At 40.8% G+C, this 18,088-nt stretch overlaps 2 non-coding genes across 2 annotated transcripts; both read right to left on the bottom strand.

Moving 5' to 3' along the window:
* Nucleotides 1-762: 762 nt before the first annotated feature.
* On the bottom strand, nt 763-869 carry LOC141644913 (small nucleolar RNA R71). The gene has a single exon (XR_012544515.1). It is a non-coding gene; the product is annotated as a small nucleolar RNA R71 (small nucleolar RNA).
* Nucleotides 870-7,388: 6,519 nt separating this feature from the next.
* LOC141644646 (small nucleolar RNA R71) lies at nt 7,389-7,495 on the bottom strand. The gene has a single exon (XR_012544258.1). It is a non-coding gene; the product is annotated as a small nucleolar RNA R71 (small nucleolar RNA).
* Nucleotides 7,496-18,088: the final 10,593 nt, after the last annotated feature.

Here is an 18,088-nt window from a genome sequence, read left to right as displayed (position 1 = left end):
CTTTTGGGATCGACCCTCAATTTTGCACAACGATAAGTTGTGCGCTTGCAAGGTATTATTTGATAACCATCAAGTTTTTGGCGCCATTGTCGGGGAGTTCGGCTAGATATTAATTGTTTTCGTTCTAGTTTAGACTAAGTCTTTTGTGTTACTAATCCTACTCTTGAGTGTGTAGGACTTGTTGCATGAGTAGGAGAAATCGAAGAGGCCAACCGATTTATCTGATTGACCACGAGAGTGAAGCTACCGCAAGAAGACTAAATTCACTCCGTAGAAGAGGATTTATAGAAACACCAGCTTCCTAAGAAAGTTTAGTAGTGGAATACATTCGCGAAGAACCGACTACCTTTGAGTCTTTTGAGAATCCCTTTGGAATTCCGGAAGAAGCGACAATGGCCGCGGTTCCTATGCGGGATAATTTGGCTCCGAGAAAGGTGGTGAATCCTAGTATTGTCAAGCCACCCATTCAAGCTAACAACTTTGATGTGAAAGCCACCTTGCTACAAATAGTCCAAGGGAACCAATTCGGCGGGGGAGCCACCGAAAACCCCAATGAACATCTCAATAAATTCTTGGATAGTTGTGACATGTTCAAGGCAAATGGTGTGTCGGAGGATGCCCTCCGCCTTAGGCTCTTTCCTTACTCTTTGAGGGGGGAGTGCTAAGGAGTGGCTAAAGAGTTGTGAACCCGATTCTCTTCGGACTTGGGATAATGTCTCCAAGGCTTTCCTAAACAAATACTTCCCACCACAAAGAACCGCAAGGATCAAGAGTGAGCTTCAAGGCTTCACTCAACAAGATGATGAGACCCGTTATGAGGCATGGGAAAGGTATAAGGGACTCCAAAGGTTGTGTCCTCATCACGGGATTGGAGATGATGAGTTGATTAACAACTTTTATGAGGGGTTGAGCAATGAAATGAAGATGAACCTTGATTCCGGGTCGGGAAAGGGAGCAGTAGACAAAATTGACCACATAACGGCCAAGGACCTTATTGAGGAAATGGCTTCTCGTACCTTTCATTGGAATAATGATGGGCACAAGAGGAAGGGAAAGTCAACGGTTGAATCGGCCAACAATGTTGAGGTTAAATGGTTAATTGAAGTGCTCAAGCAACAAGTTGCCTTGATGAGTCCGAGCAACACATCTAGCAACTTTTCTTCTATGAGGAACCATGTTTATAGTTGTGAGATTTGTGGAGACCAAGGACATCCACCAAATAAGTGTGCTTTGATGGTAGGAGAGGGCAATTGCATGGAGTAAGTGAACGGAATATGGGAGTCTAGTCCGGCAAAGCAAGCATTTAACAACAGCCAATATCATCCCGGAATGAGAGACCACCCAAACTTCTCATGTGGTTCACAAAATGTCCAAAATCCCACCTTCCAACAAAAACCACAATTCACACAAAACTTTCAAGCTCAAAAAACGAACACAACATTCAACCAAGGTCCACCGGGCTTCCCAGGAAGAACCTTCCAACTAAGACAACAATTTCAACCACTCAATCCACCAAGCAACCCACCTTTCCAACAAAACTCCCAACCATTTCAACATTCCACCCAACCAAAGTCAAATGTGGAGCTCCAGATAGAGCAATTAATGAGTTCTCAAACACAATTCATCAACCATTCCACTCAAAAACAAGAAGAGACAACCTCATCCATTAACCAACTTAGAACCCAAATGCAAGCTTCTCAATGGATGACGGACAATCAAATCTCCCAATTGGCTTCCCAAATGAGCCAACTACAAGCCTCTCATGGAAAATTTCCGGGTAAAATCGAGGAAAATCCGAAAACCGTAAATGTTATCCCCTTAAGTAGTGGTAGAGAGTTGGAGGAACGGGCATTTGTCAAGAAGAGGAAGAGTAGTAGACCGGGTGATGTGGTTGAACCTCAAATCGTGGTTGAACCTCCAAGGATAGTTGAAGAAAAAGGGGGTGAAGATGAACTTGTGGAAAATGTTGTGGAAACTCCAAAGGTAGTTGATGAACCATCAAAAATTGTTGAAGAGCCCAATTAACAAGTTGTGAGGACTTATGTGCCACCAATTCCTTTTCCACAAAGGTTAGCAAGGGAAAAACTTGAACAAAAATATGAAAATTTCATGGACATGATGAAGGAAATCAACATCACCATGCCCTTCATTGATGCTATCAAGGAGATACCAAGCTATGGGAAATTCTTGAAGGAGCTAATTTCAAACGAAAATTCCTTGAGCCCGACAACAACAGTGAATTTATCCAAGGAATGTAGTGCAATTCTTATGAATGAGGCTCCTCAAAAGCTTGAAGACCCGGGGAGCTTTTCTATGCCTTGCAAAATTGGGACCGTGCATATTGAGAGAGCCTTACGTGATTTAGGGGCAAGCATTAGTCTTATGCCCCTCAAAATCTTCAAGAAATTGAAGGGATATGACCTTTCACCAACAAGGGTTTCTCTCCAACTTGCGGATAGGTCGGTGAGATACCCGATCGATCTTGTGGAGGATGTCCCACTCAAAGTGGGTAAACTTGCATTCCTTTGTGAATTCTATGTGATGGACATTTCCGAGGACTCAAATATTCCCATCATATTGGGGCGCCCTTGCCTTGCTACGGGGGATGCCATGATTGATGTGAAGAATGGAAAGCTTTCTCTACAAGTGGGTGAAGAAAAGGTAGAATTCTCCTTGAACAAGGCCATGAAGGAGCCTTTGTAAGAAAAGTCTTGTTACATGATTGACATGGTAGAGGAATGGGTTGATGTGAAGAACTTTGATGAAGACAAGGGTTTGCAAGGATTCGTTGAGGGTAAGGTAAAAGATTGCAAAGAGAACCGGAAGTATGCTTTAGCCATGGAAGCAACAATTGAAGAAGACCCGAATAAAGAATTTGAGAGCTTGAGAGGAGATGGTAAAAAGGAGGAGAGATCCACGCCTCCTCAAGTGGAGTTGAAACCTCTTCCCTCTACTCTTAAACATTCTTATCTTGGCCCTAATGACACTTACCCTATTATTGTCAATTGTGCACTCAATGACACCGAACTTCAAAACTTACTTGACGTTGTGAGAATATATAAGGATGTCATTGGGTACTCGATTGATGATATCAAGGGGATTAGCCCTTCTTTTTGCACTCACCGTATTCATTTGGAGGATGAGGGTGCATCTTCCATTGAGCCTCAACGCCGCCTTAACCCGCAATGAAAGAAGTGGTTAGGAAGGAGGTGTTGAAGCTCTATGATGCAAGTATCATTTACCCTATCTCCGATACTGCATGGATGAGCCCGGTGCATGTTGTGCCAAAGAAAGGCGGGGCCACGGTAGTCACCAATGACAAGAATGAGCTAATTCCAACAAGAATCACAACCGGGTGGATAATGTGTATAGAATATAGACGCCTCAACAAGGCGACTAGAAAAGACCATTTCCCCCTCCTTTTCCTTGACCAAATGTTGGAAAGACTTCCCCAACACTCTAACTTTTGCTATCTTGATGGGTTTTTGGGGGTTTTCCAAATCCGGATTCACCCTAATGACCAATAAAAGACCATCTTCACGTGCCCGTTTGGCACCTTTGCTTATAGGCGCATGCCCTTTGGGCTATGCAATGCGCCGGCCACATTTCAAAGATGCATGCTAGCTATATTTTCCGAATATGTTGAGGATATAATGGAGGTGTTTATGGACGATTTTTCCATCGTAGGCACCTCATTTGATGGATGTCTAGCTAATTTGAGTAAGGTCTTGAAAAGGTGTCAAGAAACCGGTCTAGTCTTGAATTGGGAGAAATGTCACTTCATGGTGACATCCGGGGTTGTTTTGGGTCTTGTTGTGTCAAGTAAAGGCTTAGAAGTGGATCAAGCCAAGATTGAAGTGATCAAAACTTTACACCCTCCCACAAATGTCAAAGGAGTTAGAAGTTTTCTTGGGCATGCCGGTTTTTACCGGAGATTTATCAAGGACTTCTCTTTGATTGACCGACCTTTAACATTGTTACTTGCCAAAGATGTGCCCTTTGAGTTTACTAATGAATGTTTGAATGCTTTTAATAGGTTGAAAGAAGCACTCATCACCGCTCCAATTATGCAACCTCGCACTTGGGGAGAACCTTTGGAGTTGATGTGCGATGCTAGTGATGTAACGGTGGGAGCGGTCCTTGGACAAAGAAAGAATGGCAAGCTCCATGCCATATATTATGCAAGCAAAACCTTGGATGAAGCTCAAGCGAACTACACAACCACCAAAAAGGAGCTTTTGGCGCTTATCTATGCTATGAACAAGTTCCGTTCTTACTTGGTAGGCCCTAAAGTAATAGTACATACCGATCATACGGCGTTGAGGCACTTGCTAATCAAGAAAGAATCAAAACCACGCTTGATCTGGTGGATACTTTTGCTCCAAGAGTTTTATATTGAAATTAGAGACAAGAAAGGTATGGAGAACGTAGTAGCCGACCATCTCTCTCGGCTATTCCATGAAAATGTTAAGGATGGGCTACCAATTGATGACTGCTTGCCGGATGATCAATTGTTTGCTCTTGCTCTAATAGATGTACCTTGGTACGCGGATTATGTCAACTACTTGGTATCCGGGGTCATCCCACATAACTATAACTCACATAAGAGGAAGAAATTCTTTCATGATCTAAGGCAATATTTTTGGGATGAACCTTGCCTTTATAAATCTTGTGCGGATGGGATAACTAGGAGGTGCATTCCAAGTGAAGAGGTGAACACGATAATCTATCATTGCTATGACATGCCAAGTGGAGGGCATGGAAGTTCAAGGAAGACCACCGCAAGGGTGCTCCAATGCGGTTTCTATTGGCCTACCCTATTTCACGATGTGGCAACTTACGTCAAGGGGTGTGATAAGTGCCAACGAAGCGGCAATATTTCAAGAAGGCATGAGATGCCAATGAACTTGATGTGACCATAATTAGAGCATATTTAGTCCCCGAATTAGCCTTGTTCCCATGCTTTTTAGTGCATATTTGGGTCATTTATTGTCTTTATTTCTTTGTTTTGCATATTTTTTGAGGTTTTGATCCCTTGGTAGGAAAGGAATGCAAAACTTGCATTTTCATGGAAAACGAGACTAAATTGATTGAATTGAATGACCAAGCATCAAGGAGAGACAAGATTAGAAGGCCTTTGTACATACTATAGTAGATGGGAAATGATGAGAAATGATCCATGCATCCCCGAGGAAATCCCCAAGGATCTTATGAAGAAAAAGGAAGAAAAGAAGAAGAAACGAGACTGTCGAGCAATCCGTGCGGATTGTCCTGAAGACGCCCGTCCTCCACCACCACAATCTGTGCGTCTTCACACCAAGACGCCCGGACAGCAGCTCCAGAAGACGCCCGTCTTCTCCACAAGACGCCCGGGCAGAGACCACCGAATCCGCCCGTCCCGTGCTAAAGACGCCTGGATTCCCAGACAGACCCATTTCGTCTTGTTCAAGCTTCAAAGAAAGATGCACATCTTTTTCTAGAGACCGGAGTCCTTCCAAAAAGACCGGCGTTTCCTTAGGTAGGGACTTAATCGTCATTTAAGCCCTTAGTTAACCCTAATTCATCAACCTAATCCCCACTATAAATACCTCATTAGTCTAATTAGAAGTGCATGTTCTTCTTAGCTATCTTTAGTGTAGTTAATATCAATCAAATCTCTCTTTAATCTTGTAATCAACAATTAATCAAGTTTTAATACAAGTTTTATTTCCTTAATCTCTCTCTTGTTCATCCTTTATTTTGGGTAATTGAAGATTATTTGGGTTATTATTGGGAGATTGACAACCTCTCAATCAAGCATCAAGTACTTCTTTTATTCTTTGCTTTAGTATTAGAATCATTAGTAGGTATAATTCTCTTAATCCCTCTTTAATTATTGTTAATCACTTTCATTTATTCATCATGTTTCACTTTGTTGGTATGATTGACAACCTTGCTAGCATGTTCAACATGATAATGAGTGAGTAGTTCCTTAGCTAGGGTTAATGGGTAATTAGGAGAAACCAACAAGGGTAATGATTCATGCTTAAATTAATATGCTTTCATAGTTTATTTGCTTGCTTGTTGTGATCTCAACTCATGCACATGTTATGTTTGATGAAATGTGAGCCTATGAATCCTTGCATTTTTTACCCATCACCTATCTTTTCAATGAGAATTATAAGACATAAACCAACTCGAGTCTCATTAGACCATGCATGTTGTTGAGTAGGGAAGATTAAGTCGACTTGTAGGTGTTGTACAATCTAATCGATTCGGCTCCGGGACCCAAACTTTCCTAGGATTGTAAGATATAAACCAACTCGATCCATCACAACAATAATTGCTTGCTTATAACTTGAGAACTTGTTTGTATGATCAATTCCCATGAATCCCCTACGACCCCATGACACCCTAGTGCTTTTTATCAATTGTTTACATCCCTTTTTATTCATCCTGCTTGTTTACTTTCATTGGTATTTAGTTTAGTGATCTTCTACATCAAACCCCAATTGGGACACCCCCTAAGACACCACTAGTTGCAATAGAAATCTCATCTCAATTCTCGTCCCTTGGGATCCGACCTTTACTTGCCTCTTTACTAATTGTCGAGTTATTTGTGAAGTTATAAATTGTGTTTTGGTCTAGGTGCTCCTAACGACAAGACACCGAAAAGACATAGTCCGACCAAAAATGGCGCCGTTGCCGGGGAAGGTGTTAACTTGATTTAGATTTTCTTATATTGTTATTATTTGTGTCTTTCTTTGCCTTGGGGAAGTAAAACTCCTTAAGGTTTGTTCTAATTGTTTTCGAGTTGTTTGAGATTTTGCATGTCTAGAAGGTCACAAGGTGACTTGTTACCCTTTGATCGTGAAATTGAAAGAACTTTGACAACCAATAGAAGACTTGCTAGGAGAAATTTGAGAGGTATTGGTGAGGTTGTAGATATTCAACCAAATACTATTGAGTTCATCAACCTTTTTGCAAGAGAAGGTGAGGAGAACCCAACACAAAATCCAACACAAAATCAACCCACAATGCCTAAGTTTTCATCACATTCCGTACCCACCGAGGAGAACCTACCCAATGGTACTCCCACACCACAACATCTAACCGGAAATTTTATTGCCAAATCCGCATTTATCCAATTAGTCGAAAGAAGCCAATTTGGGGGGATGCCTAGTGAAGGCCCTCCTTCTCATATGGAGACTTTTTGTGACTATTGTGATGCGATTTCTCAAACTGGTGTAACTCAAGACCAAATTCGATGGGTCTTATTTCTTTTTTCTCTAATTGGCACCGCGAAACAATGGTTGAAAGGCCTTGATAAGGCTACTCTCGGAATTGATTCTTGGAAGAAGTTGGCTCTAGCTTTCTACAAAAAGTTCTATCCACCGGAAAAGACTAACATGCTAAGAGCTCAAATTACGGGCTTTAAGCAAAGGGATGAAGAATCTTTGTATGAAGCTTGGGAGCAGTTTAAGGGAATTTGTCGCTCATGTCCTCACCATGGACTTAGCGAGTGGTTCTTGGTACAACAATTTTGGAACGGTCTTTATGAAGATTCAAGGAACATTCTCAACATGGGATCAAATGGAATGTTCACCGAAGTTGATGACAATAAAACTTGGAACAAAATTGAGGAAATGGCGGTCCATAACTCAGAATATAGTAGGCCTCGCAAGGCTACTAGAGGAGGAAAGCATGAAGTGGACTCCATTACTCAATTGAGTGATCAACTTAGTGCTCACATTGATACCATCAATTTGAAGTTTGAAAAAGCTATGGCTAGACTTGAAGAAGCCTCAAAATCACCAAAGCATCATGTTAATGCTATGACGGCATCTTCATCAATCCCAAGTGGGATATGTGAGCATTGTGGAACTTTGGGACATGACCAAAGTGAATGTAGGGGAACAAATGAACAAGTGAATGCTTTCCAAGCATACAAGAGTGGTACCCCTTATTCAAACTATTACAATGAAAACACCAAATTCCATCCAAATCTCTCATACAAAAGCCAAAATGTTCAAAACCCTCAAACAACATACACCCCACCTCCCATGAGAAACCAAAATCAAAGACCCTTTTACAACCAAAACCAAGGTTACCAAAATCAATCTCCATACAATCAACAAAATGACCAAGGTTTTGATGTTCAAAAATCGGTCCTTCAAATGCAAAAAAATCAACAAGAGTTTTTCACTCAAATGCAAAAGGATAGTCAAGCAAAAGAAACCTCCATCAACAACATCCTAGCTCACACCAAAATGTTGGAAACCCAATTGACCCAACTAGCATCTTCAAGCTCACAAAGACAAAAGGAGCAATTACCACCTCAAAATAATCCCCCAAGACATGAAACGGTTAGTGTCATTCACTTGAGGAGTGGTACAAGGTATGAATGAAGCACCGAAGAAGCAAGTTGATGATGAAGTTGTGGAAGCTAGTGACAAAGAAGAAATTGTGCAAAACTCCAAGGATGGAGAACCATCAAAAGAAGAAATTTCAAAGAAAAATGAAGACATGGTCAAGGAGAAGGAGCCCATTGTGATTAGACTTCCTTTTCCAAGTCGTCAAGTCAAGCCCAAATTTGATGACCAACTTGGAAAATTTATGGAAATTGTGAAGAATTTGGAAGTCTCAATTCCTTTCACGGAATTAATCAATCACGTGCCGGCCTATGCAAAATACATGAAAAACATCCTCACAAAGAAGAAGTCGATCCGGAAGCTTGAGACTATCGCCTTCGCTAAGGTGAGTAGTGCAATACTACAAGGGAGTTCACCTCCAAAACTCAAAGATCCGGGAAGCTTCTCAATACCGTGTACCATTGGCGACACCGCGATCAACAAAGCCTTATGTGATCTAGGGGTTAGTGTGAGTGTTATGCCACACTCCAAATGGCCGATAGATCGACGAAGACAACAGGGATATGGGAAGATGTTCCCGTACGAATTGAGAAATTTTTTATCCCGGTGGACTTTGTCATTGTTGACATGGAAGAAGACTCCAACATTCCAATCATTCTAGGATGACCATTCTTACACACCGCGGGTGCGGTGATTGATGTGAAGCATGGAGAGCTCACTCTAGAAGTGGGAGATGAGAGCATAACTTTCAATCTTGACAAGACCATGAGAGCTCCCCGTTTGCATGAACCATGTTTTATGGTTGATCATTATAGCCGAAAGGATGATAGGAAGAAGTCGGAATTCCAATGGAAAAAGAAAATTGAAGATGCTCCATTCAAAGAGCAAGTGAATTGTAACAAAGAGAGCTTGAAAAGCTCACCAAAGCCAAGGAATGAAGTGGATGGCCTCATTGACCAAGACAAGAAAGTGGGAGAGTTGTCTCTATCAACTCAAGAGATCTTTAGTGATCAAGTAAATGAAGTTTGTGGTCTTTGGGACGATGAGTTTGAAGGGATTTTCAATCCTTATATTGGTAATGCTATCGATCAAGACCGACAACAAGGGCAAAGGTCTATTGAAGATCTTTATCATGATAATGAACAAGCTTTTGATTACTTCTTCAAGGTGTTGAGCAACATCAACAACACCTTGGACATGCCCCCATGACATCTCACTAAGGATGAGAGTTTGGTGGAGTCCTCCCTAAACCACCATTTGTAAATATCTCTAACTCTAACTCGCATTTTAATTTTTACATTGCATTTTTTGTCATTTTTGGATTTTTATACTTTGATAAAGATAATTATCATTTTTGAGAGAAGTGAGGGAGGGACTAATGATTTTAATTGATGTGTAGTGCTTTAGCTTAGTGTAGGGATAGCAATTGCCTAGGCTATTCATGCCTTAGTAGTGCCCCCACAATGAAGAACACGGGATTTTGAAGAATGGAAAATGACAAGGGATATGCAAGTACACGGATGGAACTGAATTCGGGTAAAAGGGGAAGAATCGGAGCGTTTTCTAGGGAATCCGCCCGTCTTCAGGAAATCCGAGCGTCTTTGTTAGAATCCGCCCGTCCATCTGAGCTGACATTTTGAAATTTTGGGATTGCTGATAAATCCGAGCGTCCTACAAGAGAAGACGCCCGTCCTCAGAAAGACGCCCGTCCTGAAAGGAAAGACGCCCGTCTTTTTGGCTGAGAAAAACAAGAAAATTCACTGGAAAGGAATCCGCCCGTCTTCAGTGAAAGACGCCCGTCCTGCAGTTGAACAATCCGAGTGGCTTTACTGAAAGACTCCCGTCTTTAGGCGAGAACTCTGAAGCCAAAACAGGCAGAATCCGAGCGTCCCGAAGGAAAGACGCTCGTCTTCCCTTTGCAATTCAAAATTTTTCGGGTCTTTTATAAACCCAATCCCCCATTCATTTCTTCATTCCTTCATTCAAAACACTACCCATAAACCCCAAAACTCAAAACACTCATCCTCTCCATCACCAAAACAAGATTTCCTCAACCACATTTATCAAAATCAAATCAAAACATCCTTCTAACAAAAATTAATCACTCCTCTTTCAACAAAAATCAAACCAAGCACCAAAATCTTCAACCTTTGAGTCGATTTTTGAAATTATAAAGGCAAAGCCTTTCACCTTAAAATCGATTTGGGTATACTTGGAAATTGAAGATTTTCACTCTTTTCTTGGTTAAATCATCAATGGCAAGGACAAAAGGAGCAACAAAGGCACCTAAAGCAAAGGCACAATCAACAAGACAAAAGAATCTTCAAGCAAAGAAAGCCTCATTGGCTATGGTGATAGCTAGTTCAAACTCGGAAGTGCAACAACAACAACCTCCCTTGGAAGCAACAACTTCAACAACTCCAAAAATTGCTCAACTTTCGAACTATCCGGAGGTAATTTTCATCTCTAACTCCCATAGGGAAACATTTACCAAGTATGCTAGAAAATCCTTTCTATCCACCAAGTTTATTCGTGAAGATTCCTTAGATAAGTTGGGTGTCCTTGAGCAAACCAAAGCCTTCTTTGAAGCCATGGGGTTGAGAAAATTGTTTGCAACAAAAGAATTGACATACCCCTCCCTTACCTTAGAAATCTTGAGTTCTTTGAAAGTTACTAAGGTAGAGACAATGGAAAACATCGAGTTCCGCCTAGCTAATGTGAGTAGGCACATCACCTTTGAGGAATTGGGTAAAGCATTGGGTCTTAGTGATTCACATAGTTATTTCAATAATCCCGTAAAGTATGACCCCGCTCCTCTTTCGGAGGTGATTTCCGGAAGGAAATTTGAGAACTATCATGCTAGTCGCGCTCTATTAGTCCACCATCCGGGCATTAAAGTGTGGCATAAGGTCATAGGGAATACCATCATTGCAAGAAAAGATACCAACCACTTTACCAAGCTCGATTGTGTTCTTCTTGAGTCGGCCTTAAACATTGGAAGGGAATTCACCAAGCCTTTAAACTCTCTAAGGCTTTTGGTGGATAGATGGCTAAATGTTGATTGTGGGAAGCAAGGCACCACCGTTATTGTGAATGGAGGTCTAGTCACTCTTTTAGCTAAGTACTTTGATCCGAACATCAAGAAGGATAGCAAGCATGTGGCGAAAAAGGGGGGTCATCTCATTGATATGGATGCTATGATTAACAAGTACAAGTGGGTCACTCATAACTTTCTTGACACCAAGTATGGGTGGCTCACCAATGAGGCTAGATCATTTACTTTGCCTTCTAATATTTGTCATTTGAGTGTCCATCGGACCAACTACCTCCTTCCCCTCTCAAAAGAAGTCGAATACATTATCCTACAACAAAGGGATGAAGTTGAAATGCCCTCCTCTTCCATTGTCACACCACCCTATCCTTTCAAGTACCAAGAGTTCAAACCCGAAGGTGTTGAAGCAAGCAAAGATTATATGACTCTTCTTATGCAATAGATGCACAAGCAAGCTTTTAAGGATCGGGAAGATGCTTACTTAGCCCAATATCCACCCCTCCTTCATTTAGCTAGTCAAGGACTACATGATCCTTCATGTCCTTTGCCTAGTTGGGCGGATAGAGAAGTCTTCTTTCCGAGTGCATCTAGGGGTGAGATTCCGGATGACGATGAGGTTATCGGTGATGCGATTATTGATAGCATTGATGAAGAGGCTAGTGAAGAAGAAGAAGAGGATGATGAACAAAGTGAACAAGAAAGTGAAGAGGGAAGTGGTGATGAGTCCACTTCTATTGAGGAAGATGATGATAATGATGATATGATGGAAGACTAGCAAGCTTTGGTGACTCCTACCGTCTTGAAGTTTGTTTACTTCTTTCTTTGTTTTTATTTATTTATCTTGATCATGGTTGGAGTAGTCCTAGAAACATAGAGGACTAGCACCTCATCCTCATTAAGGTGTTCTTATTTCATTGTTCCCACCTTTTGAAAATCCAAAATGACAAATTTAGTTTCATGCATTGCATCTTGTGTGCATGAACTGCACGCAACCTTAGGACATTAGAAATAATGTCTAACTCGGTTTGGGGAAGTACATGCATACGCAACGGGAGGTAATCTAAATTACGCTCTCCGTCATAAACAAAAAACCATGCATCATGTAGTATAGATTAGTGTAGCTTGCATTTAGAGTAGGAACCATGCATCATGCTTGCATGATTTCCCATCATTTTGGCCATTGAGGACAATGCCCATATTAGTGTGGGGAAGGGGAATTCTAACTTAACTCTTATTCAAAAATCCAAAAAAATTGAAAAATTTGCAAAACCATAAAAATTTGAAAGATTGAAAAACCAAAAACAAGCTCATTTCCTTTGTAGTGTAGTCATGTATATATTGTTGTATATATGGTGTTTGTTTTATCCTTGTTCACATTGATCGATTACGCCACATCCGAGATATGAGGATATTGAAGACCGCATGGTATGATCTTTCCAATCTCCTTTTCCCTCTTTATGTTAATGACTATGTGGCTTTATTTTGATTGATGCGGTATAACAATGTGAACTTAGGACTTGCATTTAGTGTATATGTCATATTAGTTGGTAGAATCATTTGCATTAGGTTGTATATATGCTAGTTGCATCCTGGCATGTAGTTTGCATGTTAGAAAAATTTTGCGAAACCGTCTACTTGGGAAGATTGACAAGTGTATATAGGCCCTAGTAGATGCTTTTTCTTCTTAAGACTTTGCTGTTTAGAATACTTGTAAAACACCCTAGGATGTGTCATGCTAGTATCCTTTGACCCACGGATTAAGGCCTAGTCAAGAGTACCTTGTGGTGTGATAACTCCTTGGCTATCGTTTATTCCAAGGTGACCCTTGAAACCATACATCCATCCATCATCCATGTTCTACCACATTTTTTTGTCATCAAAGGGAATGGGCACAAAAAGAAATTGATTTGAGTTCAATGAAATGAAAAGTGAAAGAAAGTTTGCAAAAAAATGCATCAAATGAAAAGAGGAGCAAAAATAGAACTCCTAAAGCTTCAAATATAAGCCACCCTTACTACATATGGGGTGACTTTGAAAATGTTCAAAAGAAATGCAAAGAAAAGATGAAAGTTGTCAAGTATTGAAATGCCAAACATCAAAAAGAAATGGCAAGAAAGTGTTCTCAAATGTTATATGCCACAAGAAATTGGGGCGAAAAACAACAACAAAAGCAAACTTCCAAAGTGAAACTCAAATATCTATTGATCCCTTTATCCACCGTATCCATTTTTGTGCCTGGTAGAGAGGGGACGACCCTTCTTCTTGTCTAGGCAAGAGGGGGAATTCCGCGATCCTCCAGTGTTTCTAACACCATAGGGAGTCTATTCTTGACAAAAGCATTTAACGATTGAGGACAAAGGTACCCTAGCTTGACACAACTTGGAGGTGATTTATTGGTATCCTTCTAGGCTTAGTAGTTTGAAGAAATTGCATCTATGAAGGAGTGTGTACCCTTGAATTGCTTCCCTTGTAGATAATTTCCGCCACTTAGATGAGGAAAGTGACTATTCTTTTGTAGATGCATCCATTATTTGATTTTGTGTGCTTAATGTTTGGATGTGTCGCCATTTTGGCAAGACCCACCTTGCCTTGCAAGAAGGCATCCTACCTCATGGTTGTCTTGTTGTAAGTTGAAGGGGCGGAGTGAGACCCGCTAATTGTCTCATATCGGCTATGTTATTAGGTTAGTTTAAATAATGGTCCTAGTCTTTGTCACCTCTTTACTCGGGACGAGCAAAGGTTCGGTTTGGGGATATTTGATGTGACCTTAATTAGAGCATATTTAGTCCCCGAATTAGCCTTGTTCTCATGCTTTTTACTGCATATTTGGGTCATTTATTGTCTTTAGTTCTTTGTTTTGCATATTCTTTGAGGTTTTGATCCCTTGGTAGGAAAGGAGTGCAAACCTTGCATTTTCATGGCAAAACGAGACTAAATTGATTGAATTCAATGACCAAGCATCAAGGAGAGACAAGATTAGAAGGCCTTTGTACATACTATAGTAGATGGGCAATGATGAGAAAAGATCCTTGCATCCCCGAGGAAATCCCCAAGGATCTTATGAAGAAAAAGGAAGAAAAGAAGAAGAAACGAGATTGTCCAGCAATCCGTGCGGATTGTCCTGAAGACGCCCGTCCTCCACCACCAAAATCCGTGCGTCTTCACACCAAGACGTTGTAGATACCTCATTTCTGCACCCCTCGCAAACCACCCGGTGATGATTGGGCCGCATGTTTGTTACGCGGAACGATTTGTGATAGTTCGTAAGTTTATCGTCAAGTGATTGCTCAAATACTAATGTCTACCTCTTAGTTGTAGTCTGCGTGCCGATACGGTCGTTTTGACAGTAATTAGAGTACATTTGGAGTCCGGGCCTAAAACCGTCTTCATTTTCTGATAACCGTTAAATCCCGAGTCAGAATGTTCTGGAACGTTCCGGATATTTCTATTCCATATTTTATAATCTTTATCCTTTGGTAAACAATTTCCCGTAATATTCACATAAAATATTAAGGAAAACCAAATTATTCCGTCCTACCATAACTTAAACACGGAAATCATTCTTCCGTAGGAGGAAACCACTTGAGAACAGACGCAGCAGGTGCTGCGCCTCTTCCAAGAGACGCAGTGGCTGCTGCGCCTCTTCCCAGGTCCTTTTCTGCGTAATTTTCGTATCTTTTTCATATCTTTCCGAGATTCACTTCCAATGACTCTCCGAAACCCTAATTCCTTCACGGGATTAGTATAAATAGGAGCCTTCGCTCCTCATATTTCTCACACGAGTGTCCGCCCTTCTCTTCTCCCTTTGCATTCTAGACCTTTGTTCTTACTTTTTGGCGTCTACGTGCTTGAACTTTCGACCACGTAAGCTCGGATCCTTCTGAGTACCAGCCTCGTTTGCATGACCGACCAATTTGACCAACTCCACAATCAATCAACTTAATTAATCTATTCGTTTTCCTCTTACGAGGGCACTTTCTTTACATTCGCGTCGAGCATCACTAATCGATATCTTAGTTTATCTCGTTTCGTCAAACATGTAAGTCTGAAGGTGTAAATCCTTCTTTTATTTATTGTTATTTATTTTTTGTATCATTAATGTAAGGTTTATGTCGAAAATACCTTCTTAAAACCGATTTCTAAAACCGTGCTTCAAAACCTCTTTTTGCGGATTTCCAGAAGACAAACCGTCGAGAAAGGATGCAGCAACTATTGCGCCTCTTCGAAGGAGCGCAGTTCCTGCTGCGCCTCTTCGTGAGGCTGCTGTAGTTCCTGTTTCCTTTCTTCTTCATTCGTCCTCTGTAATTCGTTCGTCTTTTGTTTGTTTCGTTTGTTTTCTTTAATTCTTTGACACACAATCACATGATAATTTCATATGCATATTAATCATAATCATTAACACGTTTAATTCATCATTAAAATCCGACTTAAATCCCTTATAATCCAATATTTGCGGGTTTCGTCATTAAATTCAATCCGGGTTGTAGAAATTCGATTCGTTCATATTGAGTTTCTGGAATTCGATCTTTGATATATTTTCATCTGTCTTTTGTCGTTTTCGTCATTAATTTGTCATTAATTCATCATATTTAGCCTATTTAGTTCACATATGTCACTAATCTATCGTTCATCCATGTAATTAATCCGTCTTTAATCTGTCTCATCCATGTTTCGTTGCTTTCATGACCGTTAATCATATGTAAATAACCTATTAATCACTTCCATCCGAGTAAATATCATTAATCAATCATTAAATTCACCCTTAATTCTTGTTCGTTTATTCCTTTATTCTTTTCTTTCCCAAATTATCCGTTTAAACGTATTTTCGACATAAATCAATAAATCCAATGTAATTATTATAATTTTCCTATTGTATTTATCATTGAATTTTGTATGATTTATTTACGTGTTTTCACATGTAATCAATTTAAATTCCTACTTTGACCCAATTGTATGTTAAATTACGTGTTAACCGACTTAGTTAATTCTCACATGTTAGGATTAAAACGTTGGATGTTGCATTGCATGCACATAATCGACGATATATCGAGTATGAATAACTTCCCTAATCATTAGTAGAGGCCGCTATCGAGGCGGGCGGGATTAGGTGTTCGATCAAAAGAGCTTCCTAATACGTACCCTCACCCCTTACTCCAGATCTCTGTGAACATCCGTGTTCATTGGCATCCACGAGTGTCATTCTAGACATAGAATGCTAAGGGTAACGATTGCTTAGTGTTCATGTCACTACTTTGTGTCTTGACATGACACGAGGTATTCGAACGGTTCCAATTTCCCATAAAAATTGGTGGCGACTCCAACAAAAATGCAAACGCTTGTTCTCTTCCTCCCAAGCGCCCCCATGGGCCCCCCGCTGTCCACAGTTTGGCGACTCCGCTAGGGATAATACACTTACGTGTAGCCAAGGGTGAAACTTGTACAAGGTTAGGGAATAATTTATACAAGACAATTGTCGGTTTTCATAACTCGGTCTTCCTAGACCGTTTTATTCGGCCTTCCTAGGCCCAACCTAACCCATTCGACCAATCGTCCCGTCTAAACGGTCCTAATTCTTATTTGGGCCTAAGGATGGATAGCGATTGACGTCATCCATACCATGATGGTTACTCTTGTTTGTATCAAGGGCCTTCACTACTTGAGGAAATGGACTAGGAATCGGCCTTACTCTTGTTTGGTACGAGCCTCTTCACAGACTTCGGGTTTGATGGTTCGGTATGGCAACCCACCCTTTAAACCAAAACCCTTTTAAATGCAATCACCATCCCGTTATAATGCTTGTATAAATGTTTGTACCTTATGTGATCACCATTTCTAAACGAAACCATGACGATTTTTGTAAAAATCAAAATCCTTTTTAATCAAAATTTCGAAAAAGGCCATTTGATTAGCGCAAAACCCAGTCGAAACTCTGTCCATTTGTCGAGTCAAAATCCGTGCCACAATCCCATTTCGAAACCTCACTTCGAGTCCACTCCTACAACTACACTATAGTTGACTAGGATACACATTTTCAAAATTCTTGTCCTTTCTTCAAAGCTCACTCAACACAAGTGGCACACACCCACTCTAAGAGTCAAAACATTTCTTCTTTTAGCAAGTGTGTTAGATTGGTCGATCGTGTTTTGATTCGTCATCGATCTTTTATCCAGTTTTCAAGATGCCTGGATCCAGCGAAACAAACCTCCACCAACTTCAAGATGGTAATGATCGAATCCTAGCCGCGCTAGCCCAAATCCAAGTTATCCAAGACCAAGTCCATGATCTCCTTGAGATCATCGAGGGCCGGATCTATGCCGTAAAGGGGAGATTGCCTCCTCATGAAAGTGAAGTAATAGGTGACTCCGCGGATGAATCCAGGGATGAAAATCCTCCCATGGGACTAATTGTAGCCGAGAAAAGACTCCAATACTTAGAGGAGCAATTGATGTACCTTAATGGGGATGACATTTATAGGTAGAATAACCGCAAGTATGAGGCCATCAATTCCAAATTGCCAACCAACTTCAATATGATGGATATCCCTAAATTCAAGGGGCACGAAAACCCTTTGAACCACATCCGTGCCTTCAAGGATTACATGTCTATCAAAGGCATCAAACCCGAGATGTTCTTAAGGATCTTTCCTTCATCTCTTGACACCATGTCGAAGCAATGGTTCTACTCC

The sequence above is a fragment of the Silene latifolia genome, chromosome 2 (assembly GCF_048544455.1).
Source record: "Silene latifolia isolate original U9 population chromosome 2, ASM4854445v1, whole genome shotgun sequence".
Taxonomy (NCBI): domain Eukaryota; kingdom Viridiplantae; phylum Streptophyta; class Magnoliopsida; order Caryophyllales; family Caryophyllaceae; genus Silene; species Silene latifolia.
Note: the sequence above shows the minus strand (reverse complement) of the source record. Positions and strands in the feature narration are given on the sequence as shown.